Genomic DNA, 12,335 nt, shown 5'->3' with positions numbered 1-12,335 from the left:
AATGCGGCTTTTCGACAAAAGTATATTCAATTGAAGAATGTCGATTCGACAACAGTGCTTTTCGACAGCAATTTCGTCAATTTCATTCCGCCTCATTTTTCTGTCGTGATCTAATAAAATTTTTTAAAAACATGTATTTTTTGGTGCTTTTTTAAATTGCTAATAGCATATCTATTTATATTTGAAGGGATTATCTACTTGGTTCGTCTATTTAGGAGCCACAAGTATTATTTAATCGATTTTTTAAAAGAATATTATTATTTTATTACTAACTACAATAATATGGAGAGATCAGTGCATGTTTTTCAGTTGTAAGGGGTGTGAAATGGTTAAAAATCCTGAAAAAAAATGTGTGGGGTCCCCCCTCCTAAGCATAACCAGCCTCGGGCTCTTTGAGCCGGTCCTGGTTGTAAAAATACGGGGGACACTAGCCAGAGAGATAATGCCACAGCCGGGGGAACTTGGTGGGAACTTTGCGGTCAGCGGTAGACCACGAGGTTGTGTGGGGTCACTCTTGTGGTCTACCGCTGACCGCAAAGTTCCCACCATTGGATACAATGGAGCGCCTATGCGCTACATTGTATCTCGAGTGCGCCGCCTGACTGACAGCTCAGACGCGCACAGCCAATTAGGAGAGTGCCATGACGTGGCGCTCCCTGATTGGCTGAAGGGACCCTCTTTGACAGCAGTCACGGGGGGTCCCGCCAGTCGGGGAAAGGGGTCCCATGTGTAAACATGGGACCCCTTTCAGTGCGTGGATCGTGTTTTTCATTTTTTTATTTTGCCAAGTACGTGGATTACAAACAGAAGAGGACCGATCTACACTGGATTGTTGCGAGTATAATTTTATGTACAGGTACCCCGTGGATTCTACGTGGAGAAGGGGACAGACTCTTTGTGTCAACATAGGTAAGTATGTATGTATGTTGGTGTGCATGTATGTAATAAAGTTGTACTATGACGGTGTGTGTGTATTGTTTGGGTATTTTTTTTTGTAGTAGAACTACAGGTACCAGCGGGCCCATTTCCCCCCAGCATGCTGGTACTTGTTGTTCTTCAAGTACCAGCTTGCGGGGAGGCTTGTTGGGACTTGTGGTTCTGCTACAAAAAACAATTTTCTTTTCTTTTTTACACAAAAGGCTATCAGCCCCCATCCGCCGCCCTTGGATGGGGGGGGGGGGGGACAGCCTCAGGCTTCACCCCTGACCCTTGGGTGGCTGGAAGGGGGGGACCCCTTGATTTAAGGGGTCCCCACTCCTCCAGGGTACCCCGGCCAGGGGTGACTAGTTGGGGATTTAATGCCACGGCCGCAGGGACCAATATTGAAGTGTCCCCCGGCTGTGGCATTATCTCTTTGGCTAGTGGAGCCCGATGCTGGTGTTAAAAATACGGGGGACCCCTATGTCTTTTGTCCCCCGTATTTTTGGCACGAGGACCAGGCGCAGAGCCTGGTGCTGGTTGTTAAAATACGGGGGAACCCCTGTCATTTTTTCACCCATATTTTTACAACCAGGACCGGCTCAAAGAGCCCGAGGCTGGTTATGCTTAGGAGGGGGGACCCCACGCATTTGGACCCCACGCATTTTTTTTCAGGATTTATTTGACACTTTTGTGCCGTCCATGAAGTCGAATCCAGGCAGCCCACTATTCGTCAATTGGTCAGTTTTCCGACAGCGGGACTGTCGATTCCGTTATTTATTGAATATTTCGATTTCGGGTCCCGGCGGGAGGGTTTCGCCTGTCGAATTCAAAAACGGTCGAATTCGACTGCATTTGCATATACCCCAATGTATGCTTCTGTATCTTTTTTAATAAATTATTAAATGAACAGTTTATTCTTATATTTTAACGTTAGATCAAATCATACCGTGAAACTTTCTGAGGTTCTTTTTCATTTCTGGGGTTGACATAATCCTTGGGCGCCCAATTCCTCTATTTCTTACTCTCTCTCTCTCTCTCTCTCTATATATATATATATATATATATATATATATATATATATATATATATATATATATACACATACACAGTGCTTAAAGTGGTCCTAGAGAGGTGGTGGAACTCACCCCCCTCCCCACGGCGCCCATGTACTAAAGGAGTGTGGTCTCAAAAAGAAAGGGGCATGGTCACACAAGAGTAATAATGCCCACAGTGGTAGTGCTCCTTATGCAATGTCCACTGTACTGGTAGTGCCCACAGTGGTAGTGCCCCTTATATAGAGCCCATAGTAGTGGTGGCCCTTGTGCAATGCCCCCAGTAGTAGTGCCCCTTATGTATCCAGAAGTGATGCCCCTTATGAAGTGCCCCTTTTACAATGCCCTCATTAGTAGTGCCCCCATTAGTAATGCCCCTGTGTAGTATTGCCCCCAGTAGTAATGTTGCCTGTAGTAATGCCCCCTGTCGTTTAGTCCCAGTAGTTATGCCCCCAGTTGTAATGCCCCTGCAGTTATGACCCCAGTAGTTTACCCACCCCCCCCTTTAGTTTAGCCTCCCAGTGGTAATGCCCCTAGTAGTTTAGCCCCAGTAGTTTGCCCCTTGTAGTTTAGCCACCAGTAGTAATGCCCCCAGTAGTAATGCCCCCCTGTAGTTTGCCTCCTTGTAGTTTAGCCCCTGTAGTTATGCCCCTAGTAGTTTAGCCCCCTGTAGTTATGCCCCTTTGTAGTTTAGCCCCCAGTAGTAATGCCCCAGTAGTAATGCCTCCAAGTAGTATTGCCCCTCTAGTTACGCCCCCAGTAGTAATGCCCCTGACGTTATGCCCCCAGTAGTAATGCCCTCCTGTAGTTTGCCCCCTTGTAGTTTGCCCCAGTAGCTTGCCCCCTTGTAGCTTGCTCCCAGTAATAATGCCCCCAGTAGTTTGCCCCCAGTAGATGCCCCACAGTAGTTTGCCCCCAGTAGATGCCCCCATTAATGTCCCCCAGTAGATGCCCTCCTGTAGTTTGCCCCCTTGTAGTTTGCCCCCTTGTAGCTTGCCCCCAGTAATAATGCCCCCCAGTAGTTTGCCCCAGTAGATGCCCCCCAGTAGTAATGTCTCCCAATAGTTTGCCCCAGTAGATGCCCCCCAGTAGTAATGTCTCCCAGTAGTTTGCCCCCAGTAGATGCCCCCAGTAGTAATGTCCCCCAGTAGTTTGCCCCCCAGTAGGTGCCCCTCTGTAGTTTGCCCCCAGTAGATGCCTCCCAGTAGTTTGCCCCAGTAGATGCCCCTCTGTAGTAATGCCCCCCAGTAGTTTACCCGCAGTAGGTGCCCTTCTATAGTAATGCCCCCCAGTAATTTGCCGCTATACAAAAGAAAAAAAACGGGAAAAAAAACACCGTACTCACCAAGCCCCGCTCCGTGTCCGGCCGCTGCAGTTCTCTGGGCGCCCGCTCCTCGGCACTATGGGAGAGACGTCATGACGTCTCTCCCATAGCGCACAGTGACAGCGCCGGAAGCCAGAGCTCAGTACTGAGCTCCTGACTCCGGCTGCCGCTGTAGAGAGGGATACGGGCGCCCCCTGGTAACACAATCTCAGCGGGCGCCCGGCATCTCCCTGCAGCGCCAGCCACACATCGGGTTAGGTGAGCTGGAGGCGTCTCAAGTGGAACTTACGGAACGCAGTTCCCCCACGTTCCGGCTCACTTTAACCCCTGTATGTATGTGTGTGTATATATATATATATATATATATATATACAATACAAACAATTACCGGCACTCCACCTTAGAAAATGATGCCTCCGGTGCCCTCCAGCTAATGTAGCAGTATATGTAAGGGGTGAAATGGCGGCACTCGGCGAGGACTTCGTCAGCCAAAGAATGAGACAGTAAGACCGTCTGAGCTTGTTAACGTTTCAGTATTTAAACTTTCGTCAGAACAATACATCTACAAATAAATCATACCTTTATAACCCCACCGCATCACCCGGTGTTCCTATGGCGCGGACGCCCGGCGGGTCCGGATAACGTCACTACGCATCACGCGGCGGGTCCCGATGACGTCACCACGTATCACGTGTGTTACGCTCCTCTCCCCGTCCGAGCGCCGGTTACCTAGGAGACAAATACACAAATAGAAAAAAGCATTACAAAAACATGGAGAATAAAACAAAATAAAGAAAAACGTGTTAAACGACATAATATCGTACAGTGCCCCATGGTTCAGGCATAAATAGTAGCACAACACTGTAAAATATGCATCATATAGTACCTGGCTTACCCTATACAAAACAATGGAGCCCCAATTGTTCATTTAAGCCTGATGGTACTAAGGTATTGAGGCGATGTATCCACCTAGCCTCCCTGCACAGGAGCGCCCGGTTACGGTCACCTCCCCTAATGCTTGATGGTTGCTGGTCTATTATCTTGTATCTTAATGACGCCAAATTATGCTTATAATTCTTAAAATGTCTGGCAACCGGTTGTGCTTGCTGGTCACCCTCCAAGGCAGCCCTGATGGATGACCTGTGCATTGCCATCCTTTCTCGGAACTGCCTTGAGGTCTTGCCAATATAATACAGCCCGCAAGGGCATCGAATGAAATAGATTACATGTGTACTAGTGCAAGTGAGTACTTTATCAATTTTAATAAATTTACCAGTCAAAGGATGGGCAAAACCTGGGCCAGTTTCCATGTAGCTACAGGTTGTGCAACCCACACACTTGTAGCACCCTGGTTTTCTTGTTAAAAACGTCATCACCGGAGTCGGTTTAAGCCCCGTGATGTCGTTTTGGACTAATAGATCTTTTAGATTTTTATTACGTGTGTATGAGGGTAATAAGGAACTATTTTTAAACATAGGTAGGTCCTTGTCAGAACTAATAATAGACCAACTTTGATGGGTAACTTTTTTTATTTCTTTGCTTAAATGGCAGTATTTCTGAACAAAGGGGATCCTATTCGTCAAAGGATCTGATGAAGACCTAAAATTGTGAAGGATATCATCCCTATTTTTGTTGAGCACCCTTTCCTTAGTTTTCATCAATGATGCCCAATCATAGCCTCTGGTTTTAAAATCCAGGGCCATTTTGTCAATTTCCCTTTCTGTCTGTGTTGGATTATCTGAAATTCGATGTATTCGCAGAAATTGGGAATACGGTAAACTGTATTTAGTGTCTGGTGGATGAAAACTTGAGGCGTGAAGAATAGTATTTTTATCAGTGGGTTTCCTATACAGGTTAGTGTGTATCTTGCCCTCCTCGATTGAAATCTGCACATCCAAGTAATTGACACTAGTACCACTCACCGTAGCAGTAAACTTGATGTTGGCATCTACTGTATTAATATGTTGTAAAAACACATTAAAGGACTCCTCTGTGTCTTGCCAAACTAACAGTAAGTCATCTATATATCTGACGAAAAAAATTATCCTATCTGCAATCCTACTGTCTGAAAAAAACATGTCCTTTTCAACCTCAAACATAAAACAGTTGGCAAAAGCTGGAGAAACACAACTACCCATGGCACAACCTTGGCACTGTTCGAACCACCTCCCATCAAATAGGAAGTAGTTCCTGAACAGTGTCAGTTTTAACAATTCAATGAAAAAATCTAAATCTGGCCCCTTGTAGTGGGGAGAAATAGACAGAAGTCTCCTGGCAGCCTCCACACCCCTCCCATGAGGGATGTTGGTGTACAGGCTCACCACATCAAGTGTACATAACAAACTACCCTTCGGTACTGATGATAACTGATTTAATTTTTTAATCAGACTAGTTGTGTCCTTGAGGTATGTTCCCTGAGCTTGAATGACAGGCTGGAAGTAACAATCCAGAAATTGGGAAACCTTATAAAAGTTTAGCTGACACCGTGAGTGAGAGCTGCTTATTTGGAATCTACAAGGCACCACCATTGTTTAATTAAGTGACTTTCCATCAGCATTTCTCTTGCACTGGATTTCTATGTGGGGAGTATGTCGCTCACTAAGGATATCGTAGACTCCAGTGGACTCAGGCATATTGATGTGGCTGCTTGTGATGTCTGGTCTTTCTCTGACGCCGATGCAGAGAATATCCGTTTTAAGGAAGATCTGGCGACTTCCGGGGGAGCTGAAAGCAATGATCAACTGTTTATGAAATTATTACGTCTACAGAAAAAACAGGTGGACTTCTTCATGCATGGGGTTACGTTGTCGGATTACCATCGTAACCGACAGATTCCCAGAGGGTTCAGAGTTAGAAATATGCCCACAATTGGCAAATATAATGTAGAATTTTGCCGTAAATGGATCGGCATATTAAATAAATGCTCTCTGGACCTGATCCTCTTGGTAATTGAAGAAGCATCAAGAGAGATGAACATCATTAAGGATATGATCACTGCGTTTGAAAGCCAGCATCTTGCCAAATTACAAGCTGACAAAGATAATAAATGGATGGAGAAACTGTCTGAGCAGGTGGAAGCCTACAGACAAGACCTGGTCAAATTTAAGAGACAAAAATTGACCACGGTTCAGAAAGATTACCTGGAAGGGAGAGTATACACCTGGGCGAATAATCCAGATGGGAAACAGCAATTCAGACGGAAAAATCGACAAAGGTCTCGATGGGCACCTGACCAAGAGTCATCCAGTGGCGACTATACCTCCAGGAGTGATAGTGATGCACCTGCCAGTACCAGCAGCGGTAAACCCCCTTTAGGGGTCAATACACGAGCCATGCGTGGCGTAAAAAAAGACAACGCACGAGGCGCGGGGGCCAGTGCCAAAGAATCGAAAAAAGGCACAAAGGCCAAGAAAGCAACATAGTGTTTAACCTGTCTGATAAAACCTTGACCAGAGATGAGTTATCCCTCCTCAACAAAGGACTTTCGTTCATCCCAACACAAAGATTTGATGAATTCCAGTGGAAGGTTGACTCACATAAGGTCAATAGACGTCTACGCCTCAAAGAGTTTTTTGCAAATCAAGCCTCCTCGATCCCCAAGTCTGACCTTCCGTTAAAGTTAAAGAAAAAATCTAATTTCGATCCAAATTCCAACAACACCTCCCTAAAATGCTTTGCAAGGGTGGTGGATACAGAAGTGATGGGGTTAGCTAAACATATCCCACAACCTAATGGCAACCTCACACAAGGGGAAAGAAAAGCTTTAACAGCACTAAGGAAGGACCCCAATATTGTCATCCGTGAGGCAGACAAGGGGGGAGGGATCGTGGTGCAGAATGTCGATGTCTACAAGAAGGAGGCTTATAGGCAGCTACTGGATGAGGAGGTCTATAGGCGATTGACTGGGGACCCTACAGATAAATACAATCAAGAACTCAGGAAATGCCTAGAAAAGGCTGTCCTAGACAACATCATTACTAAAGAGGTGAGAGATGCCCTAATTCAGGACTGTCCGGTGGCACCCGTGTTTTACACGATTCCGAAGGTCCACAAGGATCCCCACAATCCGCCAGGAAGGCCCATAATATCGGCACGGGACTCTGTCTTTTATAAGGTTTCCCAATTTCTGGATTGTTACTTCCAGCCTGTCATTCAAGCTCAGGGAACATACCTCAAGGACACAACTAGTCTGATTAAAAAATTAAATCAGTTATCATCAGTACCGAAGGGTAGTTTGTTATGTACACTTGATGTGGTGAGCCTGTACACCAACATCCCTCATGGGAGGGGTGTGGAGGCTGCCAGGAGACTTCTGTCTATTTCTCCCCACTACAAGGGGCCAGATTTAGATTTTTTCATTGAATTGTTAAAACTGACACTGTTCAGGAACTACTTCCTATTTGATGGGAGGTGGTTCGAACAGTGCCAAGGTTGTGCCATGGGTAGTTGTGTTTCTCCAGCTTTTGCCAACTGTTTTATGTTTGAGGTTGAAAAGGACATGTTTTTTTCAGACAGTAGGATTGCAGATAGGATAATTTTTTTCGTCAGATATATAGATGACTTACTGTTAGTTTGGCAAGACACAGAGGAGTCCTTTAATGTGTTTTTACAACATATTAATACAGTAGATGCCAACATCAAGTTTACTGCTACGGTGAGTGGTACTAGTGTCAATTACTTGGATGTGCAGATTTCAATCGAGGAGGGCAAGATACACACTAACCTGTATAGGAAACCCACTGATAAAAATACTATTCTTCACGCCTCAAGTTTTCATCCACCAGACACTAAATACAGTTTACCGTATTCCCAATTTCTGCGAATACATCGAATTTCAGATAATCCAACACAGACAGAAAGGGAAATTGACAAAATGGCCCTGGATTTTAAAACCAGAGGCTATGATTGGGCATCATTGATGAAAACTAAGGAAAGGGTGCTCAACAAAAATAGGGATGATATCCTTCACAATTTTAGGTCTTCATCAGATCCTTTGACGAATAGGATCCCCTTTGTTCAGAAATACTGCCATTTAAGCAAAGAAATAAAAAAAGTTACCCATCAAAGTTGGTCTATTATTAGTTCTGACAAGGACCTACCTATGTTTAAAAATAGTTCCTTATTACCCTCATACACACGTAATAAAAATCTAAAAGATCTATTAGTCCAAAACGACATCACGGGGCTTAAACCGACTCCGGTGATGACGTTTTTAACAAGAAAACCAGGGTGCTACAAGTGTGTGGGTTGCACAACCTGTAGCTACATGGAAACTGGCCCAGGTTTTGCCCATCCTTTGACTGGTAAATTTATTAAAATTGATAAAGTACTCACTTGCACTAGTACACATGTAATCTATTTCATTCGATGCCCTTGCGGGCTGTATTATATTGGCAAGACCTCAAGGCAGTTCCGAGAAAGGATGGCAATGCACAGGTCATCCATCAGGGCTGCCTTGGAGGGTGACCAGCAAGCACAACCGGTTGCCAGACATTTTAAGAATTATAAGCATAATTTGGCGTCATTAAGATACAAGATAATAGACCAGCAACCATCAAGCATTAGGGGAGGTGACCGTAACCGGGCGCTCCTGTGCAGGGAGGCTAGGTGGATACATCGCCTCAATACCTTAGTACCATCAGGCTTAAATGAACAATTGGGGCTCCATTGTTTTGTATAGGGTAAGCCAGGTACTATATGATGCATATTTTACAGTGTTGTGCTACTATTTATGCCTGAACCATGGGGCACTGTACGATATTATGTCGTTTAACACGTTTTTCTTTATTTTGTTTTATTCTCCATGTTTTTGTAATGCTTTTTTCTATTTGTGTATTTGTCTCCTAGGTAACCGGCGCTCGGACGGGGAGAGGAGCGTAACACACGTGATACGTGGTGACGTCATCGGGACCCGCCGCGTGATGCGTAGTGACGTTATCCGGACCCGCCGGGCGTCCGCGCCATAGGAACACCGGGTGATGCGGTGGGGTTATAAAGGTATGATTTATTTGTAGATGTATTGTTCTGACGAAAGTTTAAATACTGAAACGTTAACAAGCTCAGACGGTCTTACTGTCTCATTCTTTGGCTGACGAAGTCCTCGCCGAGTGCCGCCATTTCACCCCTTACATATATATATATATATATATATATATATATATATATATATACATATACATACATACATACATACATACATACATACATACATACATACATACATACATACATACATACACACACATATTATATATATATACATATACACACACATACATATATCCAAAAAGGGAGATACTTGCTCAGCTTTACAAGCGCGGCATGTTATTTACATAATGCGCTACAGTTGTATATACCAAATTTTGTTTTTACGTTTAAAATCCCCCAAATACAATATTGAAATGTTTTACATATTTGCCCTTTTCTATAGGCTATCATACTCATATATGAAATGAAGCCCCATCCACTGTTGAAGAAGAAAAGCAGCAAAATGATTTTTATGTATTGTTCACTTGACTGTATCACAAAACATAAGGACAGTCAATGCACTTGGACATTTCCAGAAAACTGATATTTTTTTCAGAAAAATTTGTATACAGACATGGTCATTATAATCTAAACAAGTGATATTCCCCCATACATAGGAACTGTAATTTGTAAGACTTTTTAACCATATCCATAATTTCCCTTATTTTTTTAACAGAATCCTTCTTGCGACTCCCACACAGGGAGTCGCAGATTACTAAGTGTTTGTCACATGTGTATACCCCGACTGCAGAGGCGTCACCGGGTGTGGTGACACCCAGTGCGCACCCTGGATCTCCCAGTGCGCACCCTAGATCTTCACTGGTGGTGAAAAGGGGGTGTGGCTGCCCACAGGGGCATGGTCATATACATAAAGGGTGTGGCCTTGCGGGGATCCCGAGCTCATCACTCCAGGGGTGTGTCCAGCATCTCCAGAGATGCTGAGCTGTACTGGGCAGCCCCTGGAGACACTCTTCCTTCACAGTCGGCTCCTCATCAATGACAGGAGCCAGGTACTGTAGAAGGCTGTCACAGTGCAGCACCTGGCTCTGCAGAGGAATCTGCACTTTGGTGTCACCCCCTCCAAGGGTGACACCCAGGTGCGTGCCTCACACCCCTGTGCGCACCTTATGACGCCACTGCCCAACTGCATTGGCAAGGATGGGGGAATGAACCTTGGACTGCACACCCTAATCCAAACATAATGAGAGGTGCTATCATGCTGAGACTTGTAGTTCAAGAAAGAAAGAAAGAAAGAAAGAAAGAAAGAAAGAAAGAAAGAAAGTGCAGGGCACATTCTATAGTACCAAGCACTGCTAAACAGAATAATTATAATAAACTCTGCAAGCTACTGCAAGTTACCTCTTCTGGTCCCTAACATAGTTCAAGTCCAGGGCACAGGACGGTCAGCACATGCCAGCCGCCCCAAGGCACCACACCAGTGAGAGGCTAAGGCAGAGGTTCCCAAACGCAGTCCTCAAGGCACCCCAACGGTCCAGGTTTTAAATGTATCCATGCTTGGCCACAGGTGACTTAATAAGCACCTCAGTCAATTTGATTAAAACCATCTGTGCTGAGCCATGAATATACCTAAATCCCGGACTGTTGGGGTGCCTTGAGGACCACGTTTGGGAACCTCTGGGCTAAGGTGTTAGTAAGTGTTAATAAGTAAGAAGCATAAACTATGTGTTAAGTAGTTTTACACAGGTGAGAGGTATTAATTACAATGCTAAAAAGTAGAGATGTGCGGGTTCGGATTTACCTGGATCTCAAAACGACATCTTATTGGCTCTCGGATGTCACGTGTTTTGGATAGTCAAGAAGAAAAATCCGGATAAATACGAACTTGCGTTCAGTTTGGCATTAAAAACTGAGTAAAGCTGAACCCGCACATCTCTATTAAAAGTGTAACGTTGGTAGAAAAATAATAATGTGCTAAAAAAAAGTGCTGAATTAAGTGTTACAAGGTGATGCCCTAAAACAAGCAGGTCACACCAGCCCAGGGAGCCCTGCGCCCCAAACTCACTGCTAAAACTGACAAATTCTATAAATGTATTCAGGACTTACAATCATAATAATAATAATAATCATTTTATTTATATAGCCCTTTTCTCCTGTAGGACTCAAAGTCGCTTTACAGACATCAAACATATTACATAGTACAATGGTTTAGTATTACAGCAAATAAATGATCACACAGAAATAATTAAAACAAAGAAACCTAGAGGGCACAGTAAGCATACTGCCAGGTTGGTGCAGACATTTCAGGTAATAACATCCATGGGCTATATATTCTACCCACAATAGGTACCAGGTGAGGCAGCCATGTTGGGCGCACTACCTAGGATTACCCTTAGTAGAAGAGGTTATGTCTAGAAGAGACGACACAAAATTGGTGGTTGCAGCGACCAAACACTAGAAGTAAGGATCCAACACAGCCATTAGGTCCATGTATTTTTCATCTCATCCACAAAAGCACCAAGTGAGGCAGCCATTTTGGGCACACTCCAAAGGTTACACTGGGGGAAATAAGCCATACAATGACCCAAGGCATATATGGGAGAATTAACACGTATGAAGTAGTGCCATATACCTTGTTTGAAACGGTCCATGTGCAGCACATCCCACCCATAGGGGAACCATTTGAGGAAGCCATCTTGGGCGCACTGCGTAGGTTGCTGCTGGCAGAGTGTGCCTTTACCCAATATGAAGTCTGTAAATGCCAGAGATCCATACTAATTAAACCGTCCTTGGGCAGATGGGGGGGGGGGGGGGAGGGGAGGGGGGGCTAATTCAAGAAGAAGGAGTCTCCGCCTTTAAGTGTACACAAAATAGAATATATGGTCAGCACAGGCCAACTGCCCCAAGGAACCACACTAGTGAGAGGCTAAGGTGTCAGTAAGTGTTAATAAGTAAGAAGCATAAACTGTATGAGTGTTATATTGGTGAGAGGGATAATTAGAATGCTGAAAAGTGTTACATTGGTAGAAAAATAATAAGGTGCTAAAAAAAAG

General features: G+C 44.4%; 1 protein-coding gene across 4 annotated transcripts in view; it reads right to left on the bottom strand.

The window, feature by feature from the left end:
• Window positions 1-12,335, bottom strand: part of PSD3 (pleckstrin and Sec7 domain containing 3) — a 1,004,314-nt gene that overhangs the window by 627,895 nt on the left and 364,084 nt on the right. The window lies entirely within an intron of this gene.

This window comes from Pseudophryne corroboree, chromosome 1, assembly GCF_028390025.1.
Source record: "Pseudophryne corroboree isolate aPseCor3 chromosome 1, aPseCor3.hap2, whole genome shotgun sequence".
Classification (NCBI taxonomy): domain Eukaryota; kingdom Metazoa; phylum Chordata; class Amphibia; order Anura; family Myobatrachidae; genus Pseudophryne; species Pseudophryne corroboree.
This window is presented reverse-complemented; position numbering and strand designations above follow the sequence as displayed.